This window comes from Vicugna pacos, chromosome 35 (assembly GCF_048564905.1).
Source record: "Vicugna pacos chromosome 35, VicPac4, whole genome shotgun sequence".
In the NCBI taxonomy this organism is placed as follows: Eukaryota; Metazoa; Chordata; class Mammalia; order Artiodactyla; family Camelidae; genus Vicugna; species Vicugna pacos.
In genome coordinates, this window is record NC_133021.1 from 28280917 (window position 1) to 28302210 (window position 21294).

The following is a 21294-nucleotide window of genomic DNA, read 5'->3' on the forward strand; positions in this document are numbered from 1 at the left end:
CAGTCTGTGATTATGCTTTGGAATAACTCAACCTGTGGGCGGTGTCTTGGTGGAGCTCCTATTTTTAATTGGATAATTTTATGTCCATTATGCAGTATTCAAATGTTGAGAAACATTTAAAATGTCATCAGTAGAGACAATTTATTTGACAAGGTTTGTCTTTTCTAAGTACTCATCAAAGAAAGGTAGTATTTATCCAAGAAAGAGAGCAAAATGACAGTAACTATTAAAATAATACTTGGGCTGAAATACTTATGTATTTTGATTTAAAGTTGGCAATGTAGAATATTTCTGTTTAGCAGGATTTGCCCTGAATGTACTAGGTGTTGAAGCACTTATAGAGAGAGCATTTTCCAAGTTAAAAACATCATAGTTAACAGCGAAGATTCTATTGAAGGTGTTCACAGTTTCAAACTTAGTGATTGTAAATTGTAACTTTGAAGATTATAAGCAACGTTATAAAAACTGAAAATGAAAAATCCACATAGAAAAAAGTGAATTCTTCAGATCTGGATTTGGAGACGGATATGGATTTAAAATTGATTACAATACGTGAATATGTGCTAAGAATAATTATTCTGCTTGCAGTATTTTCTGATATTCAGGCAATCAACAGAAAAAAGGTTAAAAAATCTTTTAACATACATGGATAATAGTTATTTTAATTTTTTTGGAAATAAGTTCATTTTAAAAAATAGTTATTAAGCAAAATTCTTTTTATAGGCCAAACAATGTGATAAACCAGTTGTCATTCCATAAGTAAAAATGTCAGGCATTATTTGGTTCTATTAACTTCGGTGGCTTCTTTCACTCTCTGAATGGCCTGGTTGGATACTAACTTATGCAACAGTTTTTGCCATGATACTCCTTTTTTTTTTTTTGTATTGAAGTATGGCTCATTTAAAATGTTGTGTTAGTTTCTGGTGTACAGCAGAGTGGTTTGGTTTTATATATATAAATATACATATATATATATATATGTATAATTTTTCAGAATGTTTCCAATATAGGTTATTACAAGATATTGAATATAGTTCCCAGTGCTCTACAGTAGGATCTTGTGGTTCATCTACTTTATATATAGGAGTGTGTATCTGTTAATCCCAAATCCCTAATTTACCCGCCCTTTTCCCCTTTGGCAATCATAAGTTTGTTGTCTATTTCTGTCTTATAAATAAGTTCATTTGTATTATTTTTCTTACATTCCACATATAAGTGATATCATATGATTTTGTCTTTGTCTGACTTGATAATCTGATCAATGATAATCTCTAGACATCCATGTTGCTGGAAATGGCAAAATTTCATTCTTCTTTATGGCTGACTAGTATTCCATTGTATATCTATACACATCTTCTTTTGTGATACTCTTTCTTAACCTGCCTTCTCTCTAGGAATAAAACCAGTCCTTCATGTCTTTTTTCACTGTCCCATTTATAAATGATTTTATCATACTCCTTCTGCTCTTACTTGCTCACACATCTTGTTCCTCTAACTGTAAGTTCCCTCAGAACATTGTCTCTATTATTTGTGCATTCTCAAGGTTTATCTCAAGGTTTATCCCAATGCCTGGTCCATAATAATGATTATTAAGCAAATGAATTTAGCAATCTAAGGTGGTTTTTGTAGAACACCCTAATAAGCTAACCTATCTGTAAACATTTGTATTCAACATCATACCTTGTTTTTCATCACCCCTCCAATAATCATTTATTCGGACCCCTGGTGACTAAGCACATGAGACTGAAAGCATTTCAGGGCAGCTACACATGAGATTTTCACTCATAATGGATGCAGGAGTGAACTCTAAAAGGGGTGAGGTTGCACTGCATACAGATTTGACATCTACCTTTAAAACAAACCAATGATGCATAAGGAAGATGCATCATTAAAGAAGGGGAATTTCTTGTCTGCATGAATGTGATGTATGCAGGTGTCACTGATACACAAACCACAGAGGTCACTGGCTGGTCTGTAAGTCTTACAAGAAGTTGGAGAGGCTTCTGTCCAGGGACCGGGCTGTAGCAGAAAGGGTTTTTTAATACAGTGATGTTTTAAGAAACCCTCATTCTCCCTGGAAGAGTGGAGTTCCCTTAGTCAGCAGAAGCTTTCGATGTACCAGTGACGTCTGTCCATCTCTGTGGGATCAGAAGGGATGGGGCGGAGGCAGTGTGGGGAGAGAAATTGTGTCGTGTCAGACATGGAGTCAGTGCATTAGGAAGTCAGCATCTCAGAAGTGCCAAACAGAACACTTCCTGCTGACTTAAGCCAAGTTCTTTGGAAGAAGGGACTCCAGCTATTTTAGGTTATAAACCCTTGGTCCTTAAAGAGGGTGGCCAAATCTTTTAGACATTCCTGAGATTAGAGATTATTAATTCATGTGTCTAAATACTTAAAAACATGCAAATAATGGGATTGTTCTAAAGTGACATTTAAATGAGTGCTCATTTTAAAAATTACATCACTATGTGGCTTGAACAAGTTAGCATGTAAAGATGATACAATCTGTCAGCTTCTTGTGTAAATATATGTCACTTTCTCATTTATCATCCTTATAATGAAAAGAAAAATCTAAGAGAATATATTCAGAAGATATTGGGGATTGGTGGAAAAAATTTTCAAATCATGGTGCTTTTTATTTATTTGGGGTTTGGGGTTGGGGGCGTTTGTTTTGTTTTGTTTTTGGTGTCTAGGTCTCTAAATTCTGGAAATACAGGCAATCTGAAATAGGTTACCTTTTACTTTGTAAAATAAATATTTATCTAGGGTGATTAATATGTAATACTCCAGGTAGAAGTGGGGATGGTGTCGCTGTCTCCTGAGATTCCAAAAAGGACTATAAGTGAACCAAGTTTTTAAAGGTGCCTGAAGCGTTGAACCTTGTCTTTGAAGGTTATCTAAAAACAGTCATTGCTAACTTCACTGTACCAGAACTGTGACCTTTAGTGTAGACACGTGTTAGAACTATTTAGAAACATAAGACATGCCTCAGTTTTAGCATCTTTTTCAAGGACTCGGTGCTAAGGATTGTCCCCTCCCATTTGGAAGAGCCACCAGAAATCAATAACCACACTATTAACTTTGCTCAAATATCCACCTTCCCAAGAAGTGTGTTTACTGAACTGAGTAAATTAACCCAGGCCCCTTATGAAGAGCCTGAGTTGCTCATCGTTTGTTTCCAGGAATAGTTCTCCAGCCACTGAATTATGCAAATTTATATTCGGAAGAGTCATCCCCGGCCCCTCTCTGCAGTGACTCACTGTCTTCAGTTCTCAGTCATCCCAGGCTTGATTTACAGGGAGGAGATGGTGTTTTCGAGTAATGGAAACAAAGTTATGGAAGATGAAGGGCTGGTGGGTGCCCAGAGGTGGATGGACCTGTACCTTGAGAACAGCTGAGTGGGCGGAAATAAGAATTTCAGACACTTCAGGGAAGTTTTGCAGGAGATGATGAGGGCTAGGCTGCTTTTGCCCTTCAAATGTATCTTCTTTTGTTCCATCACCTCCCAGCTACAGCCCCCTCACCCCCACCCACTCTGCATATGATCCAGAGAGCTGGTGCATTCCCCCTGCAGAGGGAGAATCAGCTTTTTGGGTTAGAGTAACAATGAGTAACAGCGAGTAACAGCCAGACCCCTGCAGTGGCAGTTACACAGGGACGGCTTGTTTCTAAGGTCCGATCTGCCTATTTAGAAGTTAACATTGTTCACACATCGAAATTTATATCATTTTTGCCAGTTACATATATGGAAGTATTATGGGCTGGATGAGGTTAGTTCCTATGTGCTGATGTGGGGTGGTTGTGAAGGCACAGTGTTAATGAATAAGCATTGTGCATAACATTACGTAGCATGTGCTCTTCTTTATGGTTTTAAACAAGATCACACAGGTTAGGTAGACACATATATGCTTATATGTACAGGAAGTCCCTGGAGGAATATTCTGAAAACTGCTAGGAGTTGATTCTTGGAGGAGAGCATGGGTATTTAGGAAGAAAACTTATTTTTTAATAAATACCCTCATATACTATTTGAATTTCTTTTTTTAACCATTTTTGTTTTTAAATTAAAGGACCCCATTTGTACTTATTCCCAGGGTTTTAAGACTTCCTTATAAACCTCCTACAGATCTTTAAGAGCCTTTGGGTCCTTTAGCAGACTGGATCTTTCCCTGCCAAACTAGAATAGTAATTATTTTGCTTCCACCAATAATTTTTACAGCATTGAGAATCGATTGTCAATATGACAGCAAATTCTATCTTTCTGACATAATCAGAGCCGAAATCTTCCTCCGTGAAGATGTGATTGAGCTAGAGGCAGTTACATTGATGCATAATATCAGACCCTAAATGAGAAAAGATCTGGTGCAGTGCATTTTCAGAACAGATTCATTTTTAACATCAGCCTTCGTTCTGAGCCCTTAATGATTTGGATCTTTAATTATCTCACTGAACCATTTGTATTGGTTCAGGATCAGCTTTTCTTTTTGATTTATTGAGTCGATGCTCAGGAAAAAATGTTGCACCATCTATTTTGACAAAGAGCCTTTCAGCACGACACCGCCTGTGTTGTGCCCTTAAAACTGTGTGCCAGAAATGTTTGCATCTGTTCTCTCTCTCCTGAGTTTTACATTTGCAGTAGATTAAAGATGCTGTTTAATCTCCATTAGGACTTTAATATATGATTATGGAACCTTTGTGAATTTATGAGCATCCAATTTTGTTGTCATGTGAGATGGTTGATGTCTGGCTGGGACTGGTGCCTCAGTCTTAACAGAATTATATTTTCTCATGATCAAATCACTAGACTAAACCGAAGGCCTCTGTGTGTATACAGCATAGGAGTGTCCAAACCAAAGATCTTAGGCGTCGGGCTAGAACAGGAGACCACATTTGCCCCAGTGCAAGCAAGGGAGTTAGCAGATGATGAAATACAGGCCTGTTCTCTTGATTCTGGAGATGAATAGAGAGGGGAACACTGAAGGTAGCAGCTGCTGGGGGCTGCCAGAGGCACAAAGCTTGGCTTTCCCATTGAAGAACTGGATGCTGTAGCAAACTGTGCTCTTCTGACAATTACCCTCATGTTCCTCCTGACAACGTCTCAGGAACATCTCGGCTCCTTAGCCCAAGAACAGTGTGTTTCAGTTCTTGTGATTTTGAGACTTTTGTGACTTTGAGCCTGGCCGTAGGTACATTTGATTAATCACACACACACACACACACACACACACACACACACACACACACGCACACACACACACACACACACACACACACACACGCGCCTCTGATGGGTTAAAATTGGTTGAAAACTAATTCCTGCTCACCAGAAATGGACATGATGAAAATCAGTTGGGGATTAAGGTAAATGCAGTATCATTTCAATCCAGGCTCTGCTCAGAAAGGATCTTCATGTTCTCATTCTGTTTTGTCAGGTCAGAAAACACCATGGTGATGCATATCCTCTTCTTTTCCAGAGTAGCCCTTCAGGGGCTGTTTAGTTCCTTCCCGACCTGACATCGCTCCTGGCCACTAGGTGTATGGGTGGCCTGTGGCTCAGTTGGCAGAGCTCCCTTTGGCAGGAAAGACTGACTCAGTGTAATGGCATCTGGCCACACATATCTGCTTTCATCCTTTAAAAACAAACAAACAAAAAATCAACAGTTGATTGATTTAAGAATAAACACAAACCAATCACTAATTGCTAACCTGTTTGGCTTCTCAAAGATGAATCATGAAGAAAAAGATCTTAAAAATTACAAGCAACTCAACAGAATTCGGTGCCTTCATATTACAGCTTCAGTATTGGTAGTTGTCCCTGCCGTGTTTGGGAAGAAAACTCATCCAGAATCCCGTAGGCACACAGGTCAGGGAGGTGGTGCTAGAATTCCTTTAATTTCCAAAACGCTTACAGCTTTTGCTTGTCCTCAGATGTCTCTATCATGAGTGATATCCTTTCAGATTTTTTAGGAGACTGTTTACGCTTCTGAGGAGAGGAAGCACTGAGTTCCCTTCTTAACCATCTTATATAACCCTTTAGAAGAGCGGGCTAATGCCCTCCCCCAGCTTGCCTTCCTGCTTCCGACAACTTGGGTTAAACTGAAAAGAAGAGAGATTATGACCACTGTATGGGGTGACTCTATTTTTCCCCTGAGGAGGGTTCCCTAGCAACCAACTTCCATAATTTACTCACATCTCCTCTCCTACCCACCCCCGCCCCTTTCAAACAGCTTCATGTCTATTGGTTACACATACTCATTGACCAAAGTATACTCTTTAATAACCTACTTCTCCTCGTGGCAGTTTGACAGCCTGCTTCATAAAGAGGTTTGACTCCTCTCCCACCCCTGATCTAAAATTTAAAATACAGTTGAACAGAAAACTCAGTTAAAAACCAGATATAAAGTGGTTTCCTCACAAAAGCATAGATACTAGGAAGGGGCTTGAACTGAGCCTACTATATATAACTCTAAAAGTCTTTACGTTTAGTTTAACATTAAGTAGAAACCAAATGAAGCTTACGTTTTGTCATTTTTATGGCGCATTCTGATTCAGGGGTTCACAATTTCATTGAAAGATTAAAAGTAAACAAGACATTAATGCACAGAGAACTCTCCGATGTGCAGAGATCATGGATGCTGAGAGATATTTAGATAGTTTTACAATTTGGTCTTGACAGTAGCTCCGCCCTGTACTCTGTGCACTGAGGACTGGTCGGTTCTTTCTGATGTCCGTTTGGACCTGTTAGCTTCACTCAGGTGTCGCCACGATCACAGGGGTTACGTGACCATAGACCTGATGAGAGTCATGGGGAACTGGCAGAAATCTACGAGAGCCCCCGTGTATCAAGCACTTCTGTGCCAGTCACTGTTCCACGCACTGTTTGTACACTGTCTCTTTTAATATCTCAGTGCCTGTTCCTGAAGGCAACTCAAGTCCCATCTCCCCGTGATAAGAGGTCAACATCATTGCTTCGTGATGCAAACGATCACACCTGTGTGGCTGAACCACTCATTCTGGAAACAAGAAAGAGGGTGTCAGGAAACTTCTTCTTCCTTTCCCCCCAGATTCTTGAAGACTGTCTTCAGAGTGATGCTTGAAACAGACAAAGGTCCAAGGTGGATAGGGCCATCCCGAAATTGGGCTGATGCATGAAATAGATGTTAGAAGCAGAGACATTGAACAGATGGGAAGGCAGTCCAGTGACAGTATGAATGGACATTTGTGAAAGGTGATGGAAAGCCTATGGACAAAAGGGGTTAGAGATCTGGCATAGGGCTCCGTTTCTCTGCAGTTTAATGTGCGACATTAAGTTCTGTGAATAAAATGAAGAGGAGGAGAGGGACACCTTCCATAACCAAATCAATGTTTGCATCCTGTGAGTGTCGATGGAAATTGATGCTGACTCCTCCGTAGCTGTGGGACCACCCTGGCCTTTCGGTCTAGCTCACTTGGGTGCCTGTCACTGACATAGTTCAGTAGTGTCACGTTTGACTCCAAAGAGAGATGAGACAGGCCTGGCTGCTCCTGTTTTGCTCGTTTTTAAAAAGTTATTTTGATTGAAGTATAGTTGATTTACAGTGTTGTGTTGCTCATTTTTTTTTTAAAGTAAAGTTATTTAAATCAAATGGTTGAGCTCTGTTCCTTTGTGATAAAGAGCCATGTTAACAAGGTACCTGTTTGATTTCATGCATTGGTAATTTTATTTCCCCTTCATAGCTATTTCTGTATTTTGATACAGCTGTTCAGTTCAGCTGCAAAACTAGCCCATTCAATCACCTGGTAGTAGAGTGTGGCCTGTTTCTTGCTGCCTGGAATAGAGGCTGTTAGTACATGGTGATTTGTGTGATGTGTGATACTGATGCAAGACGAGTAAGGGGACAGAAGGGAGAGCTCAGCAAATAGACCCCCTTCCCAGTTACAAACTCATGTGTGTATCAGAATACACACACACACACACACAATTTGGTATGTGTTAAAGAAAATATTTCAGACCAGTGTGGATGGTAGATTGTTTAATAAATAGTGCTAGTGATTTAGGAAATAAACAGATCTCTACCTTGCTTCTTCACAAAAAATAAATTCTAGTTGTCCCAAAGATACAATTGTAAAATAATGAAATAATAAAATACTAAATATCATACTACTTTTTATCACACTGAGTTGTGAAACCCTTTCTAAGCTTGATCTAAAACTCAGAAGCCGTGGAGAATAATATTGATAACTTTGACTACATGAAAATAAGACATAAAAGCTTCTTATGGCTGAAAGCAATTTAAAAAGTAGAGGGCAACAGGAAAAAAATATTTGCAAAACACATAACTGACCAAGTGTTAATTTTTGTATTAATTAAGGTGCAAATCAACAAGAAAGGTGCAAGCCATTTAAATAGAAAAATGGGCAAGAGACAGAACTAGCAATTTCCAGAAGAGAAATGCATTCATTGTCTCAGTGCACAGGGACTGAGCATCACCTGCCGTGTTAGGGGCTGGGAATTAGCAGTGAGCATGTCTGTCATCCTGCCCCATGGAGCTTACATTCTCGTGGGGTAACACAATAAACACAACATAAATGCATTAGCGAGAAAATAGCACATTGGTTAAGTGGTATGGGGTGACATGACAGTGTATCAACTGTGTATTTCTGAAGTTTTGACATCTTGGGCCCTTGCTGGAGAGATGGCCCCTCCCAGCATTTGCCAATTCCTAGAGATCATACAGGATCACCTGTAGTCACGCCATCTGTATTCAGACCAGCCCATCCAGAGCCCACCCCCTAACTGCCTCCTCCCCCATGGGGATCTTACTCTCAGGAACATTACTCCTCTCACCCCTGATCCCCCAGGGCAGATAATTTTAGACAGTCCATACAGCCTAGAAATTAGCAAACTAAAATGATTCATCACTGAAATTATTCAGACTAGCCAATCCTAAACCTGCTTGCTCTGCCTCGCCCATTCCCTCCACGACCCCTGTAATAATGGGTGATTTATTTTTTTATATTTATATATATGTATATTTATCTATAGTTTTATACAATTACTATGTGTTATTTAATGCTTTAAAATTTTAAGAGAGTTTTTCAAGTGTTGAGCTGGCTGAACGAAAGACATGCTAGTGTATTCCAGATTTATTCTCCTCTCTGTACCCCCTAATCCCCCTAAATTTAGTTGCCCTCATTAAAATGCCAAGGAGTTAATGTTTTCTATTTGAAAAAATAAGTTTTGTAATGACTGGATATTACAGGACTCATTCAGTTACAAGTATTAGCTACCCAATTCACACTGGATTAAGCACAAAGTATTGCTTCAAAATTAAAAGTCAACAGGGGTAAAACTCGCTTTTGACACAATTGGATTTCAGTCCAAATCTGTTTCCATCCTTTGGTTCTGTGTCCTCTTGGGTTCTTTATTTTCTTAGGCAGTTCTTCCAGCTGACAGTGCTAGACTCATCTCTTTACGCTGTAGAAGAACTCTCCTTTTCCCCAAAGTTCCAGCAGAAGGCAGGGCAGGAACTCATTGCCTGCTTGTCCCTTAGTCACCCTCTTGAATGCCAGGCACTGGGACAGAGCAACGGCTGTGGTTTCCATCACTGCAGTGTTGGGACTAGGGTCCTGGCCTGAACTTGCCTGGCCTTTGCCAAAGCTCCCATCCTAGAGACTCGGCCCAAACCCTGCCCCAATCACGAGCTAAGATTCTATTTCCAATTGGGTGGGTTCCCTGACCTACCCAGACCCGGCCCCCTGAGTACTGACTTCCTGGATCCTGCCCCATCTCACTCTCTTAGACACTGACATTTAGATGTTGGCTTCTGTATTCGTTCCTTGTTGCTGCTAAAACAAATCACCACAAAACTGGTGACTGAAAACGACACATATATTATCTTACAGTTCTAGAGATGAGATGTCCTAAATGAGGGTCACTAGGCTAAAACCAAAGCATCAGCAGGGCTGCGTTCCTCCTGGAGGGGCCAGCGGAGAATCTGATTTGTTGCCTTTTCCAGCTTCTGGAGACCACCAACCCCTCTTGGTTCCCAGCCCCTTCCTCCACCAGTGTAACATCCTCCCCTCTCTTCCATGTTAATTCCTTCTCTGGCTCTTTTCAGGACCCTTGTGATTAAGTTGAGCCCATCTGCATATTCCAGGCTCAACGCCCCACCTCCAGATCCTTGATTTAACCACATCTGCAAAGTCCCTTTTGGCACATCTCCTGACAGACTCTCAGGTTGTGGGAGTGAGGACATGGACAAGTTTGGGGAGCCACTGTTCTGACCACCCCAACCCCCATCCTCAGGGCCTTACCTTTAGCTTCATCCCTGCTCCCCCCTTCCCCTCCATGGTCCTGTGGCCACTGCATTATGACAACAGCATTGCTAGTTTAATTCTTTTAAGCAAAAGGTGATATTTCACATCAGATAACAGGGCACATGCTTTGGTTACTGTGGAGTGCCTTGTAGTTGTCTAAACACGCACAAGGGCGTACAGACCCCCTGACGGATGCTTTTCTTGGCAGTTATGACCACATTTTGATTACCCCTGATTGAGGTGCTGGAGTCCTGCCCACCTCTAAATGTACTGTTCTCTGATACAATCCATGCAACAATGTAGTCAATTAAAAAATAAAGGAATGTTTCATCTCTTTGGAAATCCTGCCGTATTTTTGGCCAATGAAAGAAACATGGAGCTTGAATATTTCCCAGATTTTCTTTTCAATAAGTGTCCTGGGGTGAAAAGCATGAAAATTGCTGCTTTACAATGATCTCAGGAGTCTGAATGCCTGAAGAAATACCCATCTACTGAAGTTATATATTCATATTCATGTTCAACAGTAATTGTCTTAATAGATGAAAATGTCATTCTCTACAAGCTGTCACTTACTGACTAAATTCTACTTGTAATTCTTGATGTTCTTCATTATATTTGGAAACATAAGAACTTTCGACTCAGTAGAACAAGTAGTTCTAGTAATAAATTTCAAATTCTTGCTTTCCTGGGAAAATGGGACTTCGAAGGAAACAGCTCATAAAGTTCTGTCAGTTTTATGTAAATACACACAGTTTGGGGTTAGAAATGGCTCCATCTTGGCAGTGTTGGTTAATATTCCAGGATATTTATCTGTGTGGATTTTTCAGAGTGGATCAGTTCCCAGATAAGCAGTTTGTTTGTTGTTACACTAAGGTTACTTTTCACTGAATTTAGGGAAAAAATAATGCTAAATTCAATACTGTTTATAGTGAAAAACAGGCTACCTTAGGGTAAATGGTGCAGTCCCAAGGCAAGGGGTAGGAATAATACAGGGATTCACCCAGAGTTTAGAGGAAATGACAGAATTAGACTTGGGTTAAATAGTCCTAAAATTTCTCAAAATGTTTTTACCTTTTGTACGTCCTAAAACCAGAACAGTTCAGGATTGTCTAGGGACCAGGAAATGATTCTCTACTTTTAACCTCCTGGTGTGCTAGTCTTTGCTACATAAAAAGCAACAAAGATTAAGAATAGGAATGAGGGTTTAATTTCAGCAGTATTGTTAAGGTTTTTGAGACTGCCAGGATGGTTTTAAAAATCAAGAGCAAGGGAAAGATCCTCCATGCAGGCATACTTCCTGCATTTACACCAACGGTACTGAGCCTGTGGCTCTGATCTGGGTTTCGGCCAGGCATCTCTCAGGGTCTGGGGCAGCGGCAGCGGGCTGTGTTCATTTCAGCAACCAGGTGGTGTGAAAGGTCAGTAGCTTTGCAGACAGTGCTCCGGAAAAGGCTCTGGTCGTTTCAAAACCACTAAATCTGACAAAGTCCATTCAGTTTATTTGGCAAGTGTTGTTGGTTTTGTTACCAACCAGGGCTCTTGGACTCTTTAGTCAATAGAAATTGATAAAGGGGTCAGATGAGATATTCAGGCAAGGCTTTACTGGGAATCATGCAGCAGCACCGGGAGCAGAAACAAGTAACAGGTTCCCTTGCTCGCTCCCTGAGGTGGGAGGGGGTGAGCTAGTCACTTAAATGGGGTGAGGGTAGACGTGGGTCCAGGGGTCAGGCTGGAGGGGTGGCTTAGGTGCTCTGCCCACCCCCTTGGCGGTACTGTGTGCAGGGGTCATGCACGGTATGGTGTTTTTGCTCCTGACACCTCAGAAGTAGCAGTTAGGGTTTTGATCTTTTTGTATCTAACTGTCCACACACGCAGTTAATTTTAGTCCCTTATAGTTTCTTTGTATTTTGTTGCTGGAGGAGACCTTTGTCCTGGTGCAAGCATTGCAGCCCAGGGTCCCAGGGTCCCAGGTCCCAGGTCCCAGGTCCCAGGCCCCAGGTCCCAGGTCCCAGGCTGTCTCAGTTTGACAGGAAAGCGTGTATGGCCTTGGGATGGCTGCTCTTTACTGAAGTGGTGACATTCATTTTCTCCTGGTGGTAACTTTGTATTTAGTACTCCATTGTCAGGGTTGATACAGTTTTCAAGTCTGCCTCAATTGCCAAAACATGTTTGTGAAGAAGTTTAGCATGCTCCTGAAATGTATCCATTGGAATTCCAAGAGTCAAAGTTTCTACAGCCACTGAATCAGCAAATTTGAGCTGTTGTCCTAGGGGAAAACAGGCTGAGATGCCTGCCAGCGTCTGATCACATTTTCATCAGCCTATTTAGTACATCACCTTGTTTAAAATGTCTAGTTGGTTCATTAACATTGAACTCACAGCCAACAGCCCTGTAACTCATGCCTGGACAAAGTGTACCTAACGTGTATTTTCTTCATCAGACACATGCCAGCCTTCTCCAGCTCAGAAACACTCTGCTTGGTTTTAAACAGCAAAATCAGCAACAAAAAAACACACAAATGTGAAAACCATGGCAGCAAAAAGGATACTTGTTTACAGTCTGAAAGCTGAATTAAGAAGGCAGAGAGCATCCTCGCCCTCTTCTACCTCAGCTGAGAACTACAAGTTGGGACTTAAATTTTCTCCCTTCTGCACACGTCCCCAAAGGACCACACAAGTGCTGCCAAGCATTGATTTGGGGTTCCAAAGACACATTAGCAAGTAGGCAAATTCACAATTTGGAACTCCATGAATAATGAAGGCTGACTGTTCTTGTATTTTAATTTGCTTTACTAAATACCCTTCTCTACGAATGTGTAAAGCACAAAAATTCTTTCCCCCTAAAGAGTAGCCAAAATCTAGTGACCAAAGCCAGAGGCTCAGTAACATCCGTGGAGATTCAGGAGGTACTCCTGTGTCGAGGGTCTCTCATTTGTCCTTGATTTTAAGACACATCATTGCAGTTTCAAAAAATTTAGCAATGCTGCTGAACTCGAACCCACATTCCTCTTCTTAATCTCTGTGGTTTTACATCTGCCAATGAAGGAGCCAGCCAGGAGGTCACAGGAATAATTTTCTGGTTCCTAGAGAATTCCATTCTAGTTCCAGTTCCAGTTCTGGACATATCAAAGGGAGCATCTTTCTGAGAGATTTTAGGACTATTTAACCCAAATCTGATTCTATCATTTCCTCTAAATTCTGGGTGAATCCTCGTATTATTCCAACAGCTGCTTTGGACTGTACTTTACATTGTACCTAAGGTAGCTGTTTTTCACTGTGAATTATATTGAGTTCAGTTTCATTCCTGCTCCCACCCAATTGGGTATAATCAAAAATACAGTTCTGTTTAAAAGTTCTCCTTTTTAATTGCCTATAGCTTATTCTTTAGGGTCCAATTAATTTTCATTTCCCATGGTTTATTCCCTGGAATTATAATCAAAATGATTTGCAAAAGCCAAACAAAACAGAACAAAACACCTGCAAAAATGACAAGATTTTAACCAATAAATTAATTGCAATTACTCATCATCATTTCTGTGTTTTTAAGCACAGCCCTCCACAGAATTCAGACTTCTTCCAGTAACACTGGGCAAGGACTGATGAGGAGACAGGGGGCTAGATTGCTCTTCTGTTGAAGGTAGTGTGGTTTCTTAAAGTGGTATCTCTGGGATAAATCACCCTGCACTTTTGAAGAGAAAATGTTTCTTAATTATCCATCTTTCCATGACCTGCATGTTGTTTGCTAGTATTCACTGGAGGAGCCTGGTATAAATTCAGCCTGCTTTCTTTTTCTCCAAATGCATGGTGTCATATTCACCTGCTCCTACGAAGGAAATCCAGAAATCTTTCCTGCTGAAGCAGATAAATCCCAGGTCTTAACATGATAGAAGCTTCTTTCTCATTCCTGTGATATCCAGTTGAGAGGCTGGTTGGTGGCCAGGGGTTCCCCAGCGACTGTCCTTCAGACTCCCAAGTAGGCAAAGATTCTGTCTTTGCTGGAGTCACTGTTGCCCATGCTGCAGGTGGCAGAAGGCTCAGAGGGTCTGGCTGGTGGGGCTCAGGACAGCCTGTGTGGAAGCCACCAGGCCCACGGGTGGTTTGCATTAAGTCCCGTGGTGGTCTTGTCTCCCGGTGACCCAAGTCACCATAAGGACATAGCACCCACGTGGCAGTGGCACACGTTTAGCTGCTTTGTGAAAGGGCAGTCTTTCCTACATTGCTCAGATATTTTTTAAGATGACTTTGAGTTCAATAAAAAAGTGAAATACTGTCAACAAGAAAACTCTCATATTTATTCAAAGGTATAAATTCCACAGATGAATCACCCAAGGTTTGATACTCGATTCACCCTTCCTGCTGAGCCAAAAATCGACCAATATTGTTCCCTAAATTATTTCCTAGCTTTTTTGAAGTGTGTGTGTGTGTGTGTGTGTGTGTGTGTGTGTGTGTGTGAGAGAGAGAGAGAGAGATAAGGGATTCCACTCCCCCTCCGGTTAGTGGTTGAACTCTTACTGCAGATGTGTCCACAGCAGTGTTATATTCATCCTCTTTTTCAACCTTTTAACATAATTTTAAGAAGCAGCCTCATTAGAGCAAAGTTTCAAAATGGAACATGATTTATGTCCTGCCCCTTGCTGTTACCAGTATCCAACCCACAGCCAAGTAGCTGATCACAGTCATCCGTCCCCCACCATTGCCAGAATATAAATGAGCTAATTCTACCGATTATAGTATTATCTTAGTTTTGTAGGAAATTCTGAGTGAAATGGCTAGGAACAAACAAAACTGTAGGTGCTTGGAGGTAACCTGCCCTTCAGGTTTTGAGTTGAGACCTCTGTCTGCCTAGCCAGTCATCCCAGAAGATGGCACGCTTCCAAGAGTCTCTTTTATTCTGTATCTAAGATGTTAACACTCAGAAAGAAGAGATATTTCCCCATGAATGAGTCGTCAAGAGTGGTAACTCAAGTGGAAACTCAAGTGAAGTACGTACTCTAGATGACTGACAATTTATCAGATGACAATTGGGAATACAAAGTATTCTGTAAAACCTTGTGGGGAGGGGAATGGGATAGGATGTGGTGATCATCAGAGGGTTAAGCATTATTTGAGTAATTCCTTTAAATGTTTGATGGCATTCATTTTACACATCTCCCAGGGAAAACCTACTTTTAAGTGTGTATTTATGAGTTAGGTATCATTTATTTCTCTTGTTCTAGTAAATTATTCCCTTGCAGTGGTGATGTTGGTAGTAACATTGGTTCTAGAAGCATGAGCTAAGACCCAGTAAAAGTTGTTAGAATCAAAATATAGAGGCACTAAAACAAAAACAAACAAACAAATGAAAACAAAGCGTAAATACAGGACAGAAACAGACTCACAGAGAATACAGACTTGTGGTTACCAGGGGGGTGGAGGGTGGGAAGGGATAGACTGGGATTTCAAAATTGTAGAATAGAGAAACAAGATGACACTGTATAGCACAGGGAAATATACACAAAATGTTATGATAAATCACAGAGAAAAAAATGTGACAATGAGTGTGTATATGTCCATGAATGACTGAAAAATTGTGCTGAACACTGGAATTTGACACAACATTGTAAAATGATTATAAATCAATAAAAAATGTTAAAAAGAAAAAAAAATTTAGAGGCACTGGTTTGAGGTCTCTATACCATCATTCCTGATCCGCAGGGATCAGGGATAAGTTAGGGCAGCCGACCTATGTCCTGTTTAGTTGGTTTTTTTGAATACAGATTAGATTTTCTTCATACTCAGGTCTTGACCCACCATGCAATCTTGAAATCAATTTTGTGGATTGCAACTGGCTTTAAAAAAAGAAAATGGAACAGAATAGGAAATGATAGTTACCACACACAGGAAGGAATAAGAAAATATTGTTTTATGCAACTTTTGTTTCACTTCCATGAGCATGTGTGCTTATAACATATGCTGGTTTAGGGAGACCAGTCTGGTCTTTGGTTGTGACTGTGGCTGGCCATGTCCACTGGGGCAGCTACCTCTATTCAAGAGAAATGAAACCAGGAAGGAAGGTCATTGAGTGTCACAAGGACTTAGTTGTTCATTTCTCTTGCCAGGAGCTGAGATATACTTCTGTCAGTGTCATCCAAACATGATGTATGGTTTGTGCTGCTCTAGGAAAAGCAATATCTGACATAGCTGGAATGCCTCCAGGATGGAAATGCTTTTATTAATTAAAGTCAGAGTAACTAAAAGTAGTGTTAACTAGCAACTCCTGATTTCATGATTCCATCAGTAGTTGAACATCTTTATGAGATGCATTGAAATGCTTCAGCATCCTTATCTAGCACTTCGTTGCACTGAAGTCATTTAATCTTTATCAATTTAGGAAGGTACCTCATCATCGTTCTGAAATGAAGAACCATGGTGTAGGAACATAGACACGGATATAGAAGGCGGGCAAGATCTAGTTTTCATGCATTTCCTTATTTATTTTTAATACAAACTTTTTTTTTTTAGCATCTACTATGTGCTGTACTCTGGGAACCCGAAGGCAGGCGATGGCTTGGCCCTTGGTCCAGAGACAGAAACAGATGTATAGATACACACACAACAGCAATTCCAGGATGGTAAGGGCTAGAATACAGAGAAAGGTGTGTAAAGTTATCTGGGATGTTAAAGGAGGAAGGACCAACTGTGCAGTTTGGGAAGACATCACCCATCACAAAATCTTCAAAATAAAACTTGACAGGCAAATAAGACTTCTCCATAGGAGGCGGGGGACGTACTCTGACTCCAGAGCTCAGCCTGGTATTTGTTTTGTTTAGTAAGCACCTGAAGTGCTTGGAGTATCAATTGCTTCTTTCTCTTAAAAATTGAATTCAGAAGAAAACAAATTCTAGTTATTCAGAGTACCAGTTAGGGGAGGTCTGGCTAATTAAGGTTTCACCGTAACTTTAGTGTATCAAAAAGCAGGGTTATAATAATGTGTTTTGTTTTAATTATCTTAAGAGAGTATTTTGGTGGGGGTTTTTTTATTTGTTTGCTTAGTTGTTTTGGCTTGGGTGGGATTAGACCTGTGTAATTCTGATTATGAATTCTCCCTTACAAATCCAGTTTGGCTTCTTCTTTTTTTAATTGAAATATAATTGATTTATAATATTGTGTTAGTATATAGCAAAGTGATTCTTTGTGGGGGGAGGTAATTACATTTTTGTTTATTTATTTATTTTAATGGAGGAACTGGGGATTGAACCCAGGACCTCGTGCCTGCTAGGCATATACTCTACCACTGAGCTATCTCCTCCCCAGCAAAGTGATTCTAATTATATATTTTTTCAGATTATTTTCCATTAAAAGATACTGAATATAGTTCCCTGACTATACAGTAAGTCCTTATCTATTTTACATATAGTCGTTTGTATTTGTTCATCCCATACTCCTAATTTATTCTCGCTTCCTTTCCCCTTTTGTGACCGTAAGTTTGTTTTCTGTCTGTAAGTCTGTTTCTGTTTTGTATATAGATTCATTAATACTATTTTTTTAGATTATACATATAAATGATATCATATAATGCTTGTCTCTCTGTCTGACTTACTTCTCTTAGTATGATCATCTCTAGGTCCATCCATGTTGCTGCAAATGGCAATATTTCACTCTTTTTTATGGCTGAGTAATATTCCATTGTATGCATACACCACATCTTCTTAAACAAATTGTCTATTGATGGGCACTTTGGTTCTTTCCATGTCTTGGCTATTGCAAGTTATGCTGCTGTGAACATTGGGATGCATGTATCTTTTCAAATTTGAGTTTACATCTCTTCAGGCTATATACCTAGGAGTGGGATTGCTGGATCATATGGTAGCTCTATTTTTAGTTTTTTAAGGAACCTCCATACTGTTTTCCATAGTGGCTGCACCAATTTACATTCCCACCAACAGTGTAGGAGGGTTCCCTTTTCCCCACACCCTCTCTAGCATTTATTATTAGTGACCTTTTTGATGATGGTCATTCTGATGGGTATGAGGTGATACTTCATTGTGGTTTTGATTTGCATTTCTCTAATAATTAACGGTGTTGAGCATCTTTTCATGTGGCTGTTGGCCATCTGTATGTCATCTTTGGAGAAATGTCTTTTTAGGTCTTCTGCTCATTTTTTGATAGGGTTGTTTGTTTTTTTGAAATCAAGTTGTATGAGCTGTCTGTATATTTTGGATATTAACCCCTTGTCAGGAGCAACATTTACAAGTACTGTCTCCCAGTCCAGAGGTTGTCTTTTTGTTTTGTTGATGATTTCCTCTGGTGTGCACAATTTGGTATCTTGTATCCTCTTCCCAATAAGAATTAAAGCATCTGTTAAAAAGGGGAAGAAAGATAGAAGTTCAAATGAAGATCAGTCACAAGGAAGGTGGCAAAGCCCTTGGAGGAGACAGAAGTGTCTGCTGGCGTGTTACGCAGTGGACTTGGGATGTAGCGCGGCCAGAAAATAGAGAGATGGGGAAGAGGTGGCTGGACCAGATTCAGGAATTCCAGAACATAGAGGACAAAGGTCGATACTGTTTATTCGGCATTGCACTTTGCAGCCTCTAACCGCTCATGGACTCTGACGGGCACAGGTAAGTGTCCTGAGAAGTGTGGTGGAGCAGAAAGCACAGGGCTTCTCACAGACCTGCCCCCCAAATCCATGTCTGGAGCCTCTCTGAGCCCGCTTCCTCTGCTGGAAAATCAACCCCAAAGAGACACCCTCCACGCTGTTTCTTGTGAGGATTCCAAAGGATTTATGTCTGCTTAGCAGATAGTCTAGGGCAGTGCCCCGTAAACAGCTTTCCTCTTCCCACACCTCTCACCCCAAGTATAATCTTATGTTCATCTTTAACTAGGAATATAAGGTGACAGTCACTGCAACACAGGGGCCCACACTGTAGTCAGAACAGGTTTGTACAACCGCGTCAGTTTCGGGGCGGCACGCCGAGAGCACAGTCCTTCCAGCTGCGGTCTTCACGACCCACCCGAAGTCCCCTGTGGGGTCACGTGCACGCGGCCACCTGTCATGCACGCTGACCCTGCGCCCCGAGGTGAGCCTGCTGGTTCGTAAAGTCCCGGGGATGCGTGGATGCGTTTACCTACTCCATTGTTGAAAGATACGGATTTTGGTAGGTGGTGGTGGTAGAAAGGGAAGGAAGACACAGGAGGAAGCAAGTTAACTCCATCTGGACATCAGAAAAGCATAGGAAGGTGGACAAACTCTGTATGTTTACTTCCCTTCTCTTCTGCTTGATTCCTGAGCCCAGTTACATGCCAACTTAAGAAAACCGTCATCACCGTAGCATAAATGCAGTTTGTGTTAAACTTGTGATACACTTCTCTTACTGGTTTCTCTAAAATCTTTAGGTGACTTCAGCAAAAGACTTGGCAGTCTTTTCCTCTGCCCATCATTGAAAAGAACTCGTGTGTCCCTGTATTCCTTAGTAGCACCCATTTCCTCAGCCATTTTTCAGATACCAACTCCCAACACAGTGTAATCAGAACAGCCCTGCAGGCAGATGGGCTGTTCACGCCTTCTTATTTCGGTTCCATGTGAGTCTACATCTGATTCGACTAATCTAGGATATTATTGGGTATCGAATACGGACATCTTGTGTGATGTACTGGTGCTTATTTTAAATGACCCCAGTTACATGTCCCAAAGTCCTCAGGTCACCCAGTAAGAAGCTGAGCTGGAATCCACACTCCATGCTTCGAAATTAGCTTTCCTCTCTCATTCCCGTGGGAATTTGTTACACGGCGTTCACTGCTCTCCCTCCCCTCCAAGTATTTGATTTTGGGGAACATATGACACAGTCAGCTCCACTCCACATCCAGAGAATACAGACTTGTGGTTACCGGGGGGGGGGGGGGCAGGGTAGAGGGTGGGAAGGGATAGACTGGGATTTCGAAATTGTAGAATAGATAAACACGATTACACTGTACAGCACAGGGAAATATACACAAAATGTTATGATAAATCACAGAGAAAAAAAAAACACATCCGACTATGTATGGATGCGCATTCCTTCAAAAGTGTAAAATTCAACTGAGTTGGGTCCTGATGTCCAGGCGAGGTGCTGATTATGGGGAGGGCTGTTTACCTGCCTGGGGAGAAGTCATTGGTTCGTGGCTCCAGGATTCTGTGTGGCTCTTAGAGTGAATTCCTCTCCATCCCCCTCTTAATTCAGTAAGCAGACCAAATACCCATAGGCAGAAGGGGAGTGACGATTTGTGTTCTGGAATTAGTTCAGAATATTACAGTCAAAAATGTCTTTGAAGATCGGAGCTGGTCAGGCGTCTCCCCACGGCCCCACCCGAGCCACCCAGGGGCTACACCACCCACGGCCTTTCCGTGACTTCCCCGGCTAACCAATGGCTTTTCCCTTACTGCCATTTATGAGCGTGGTGAGAGGATTTGGAAACCCAAGGATGATTAATTTTGACACTTATTTGCAATTCTGACACGATCATCAGCAACCCTAGACAGTGTGAAAATAATAGCAAATTTTAGGGGTTAAAAAAAAAATCTACCAGCTGTGGCCCCTTCAGCAAGTTACAGGGCCTGTGGGCGGAGGTCTCCACTCTGTAAAATCAGCGAGCGCCTGCCTGGCCTCGCGCACGTGTTTTGAGAGTAAAAAGGAAGGAGTAACGGAAGTGCACGGGCTGTGCAGTGTAGAGCTGAGTACCTGGACCCTCGACTTAGCAAACGCTGACGGTCTCCTGTGTACAGGGCAGAACAGAACAGGTAAGATCAGGAAGAGGTGGAGGCAGCAGAGACCGGGGTGCTCTGGGGACTGAGGTGAGACTGACTGACAGCAGTGTCTAATGGCAGTGTTCCGCGGGGTGATGCTGCACTCGTGGGTGCCTGCAGATTTGAACTGAACCGGGGTCCAAATCCAGGTCTGTGTGTCCGTAAGAGGTTTGAAAGCCAGAGGGAACCTTAGAGGTCTGAAGCCCAGAGGGTTCACAAGACAATGCTGAGACG

General features: G+C 41.4%; 1 protein-coding gene across 4 annotated transcripts in view; it reads left to right on the forward strand.

Annotated features, from left to right (window-relative positions):
- Nucleotides 1-21294, forward strand: part of CAMK1D (calcium/calmodulin dependent protein kinase ID) — a 341195-nt gene that overhangs the window by 225039 nt on the left and 94862 nt on the right. The window lies entirely within an intron of this gene.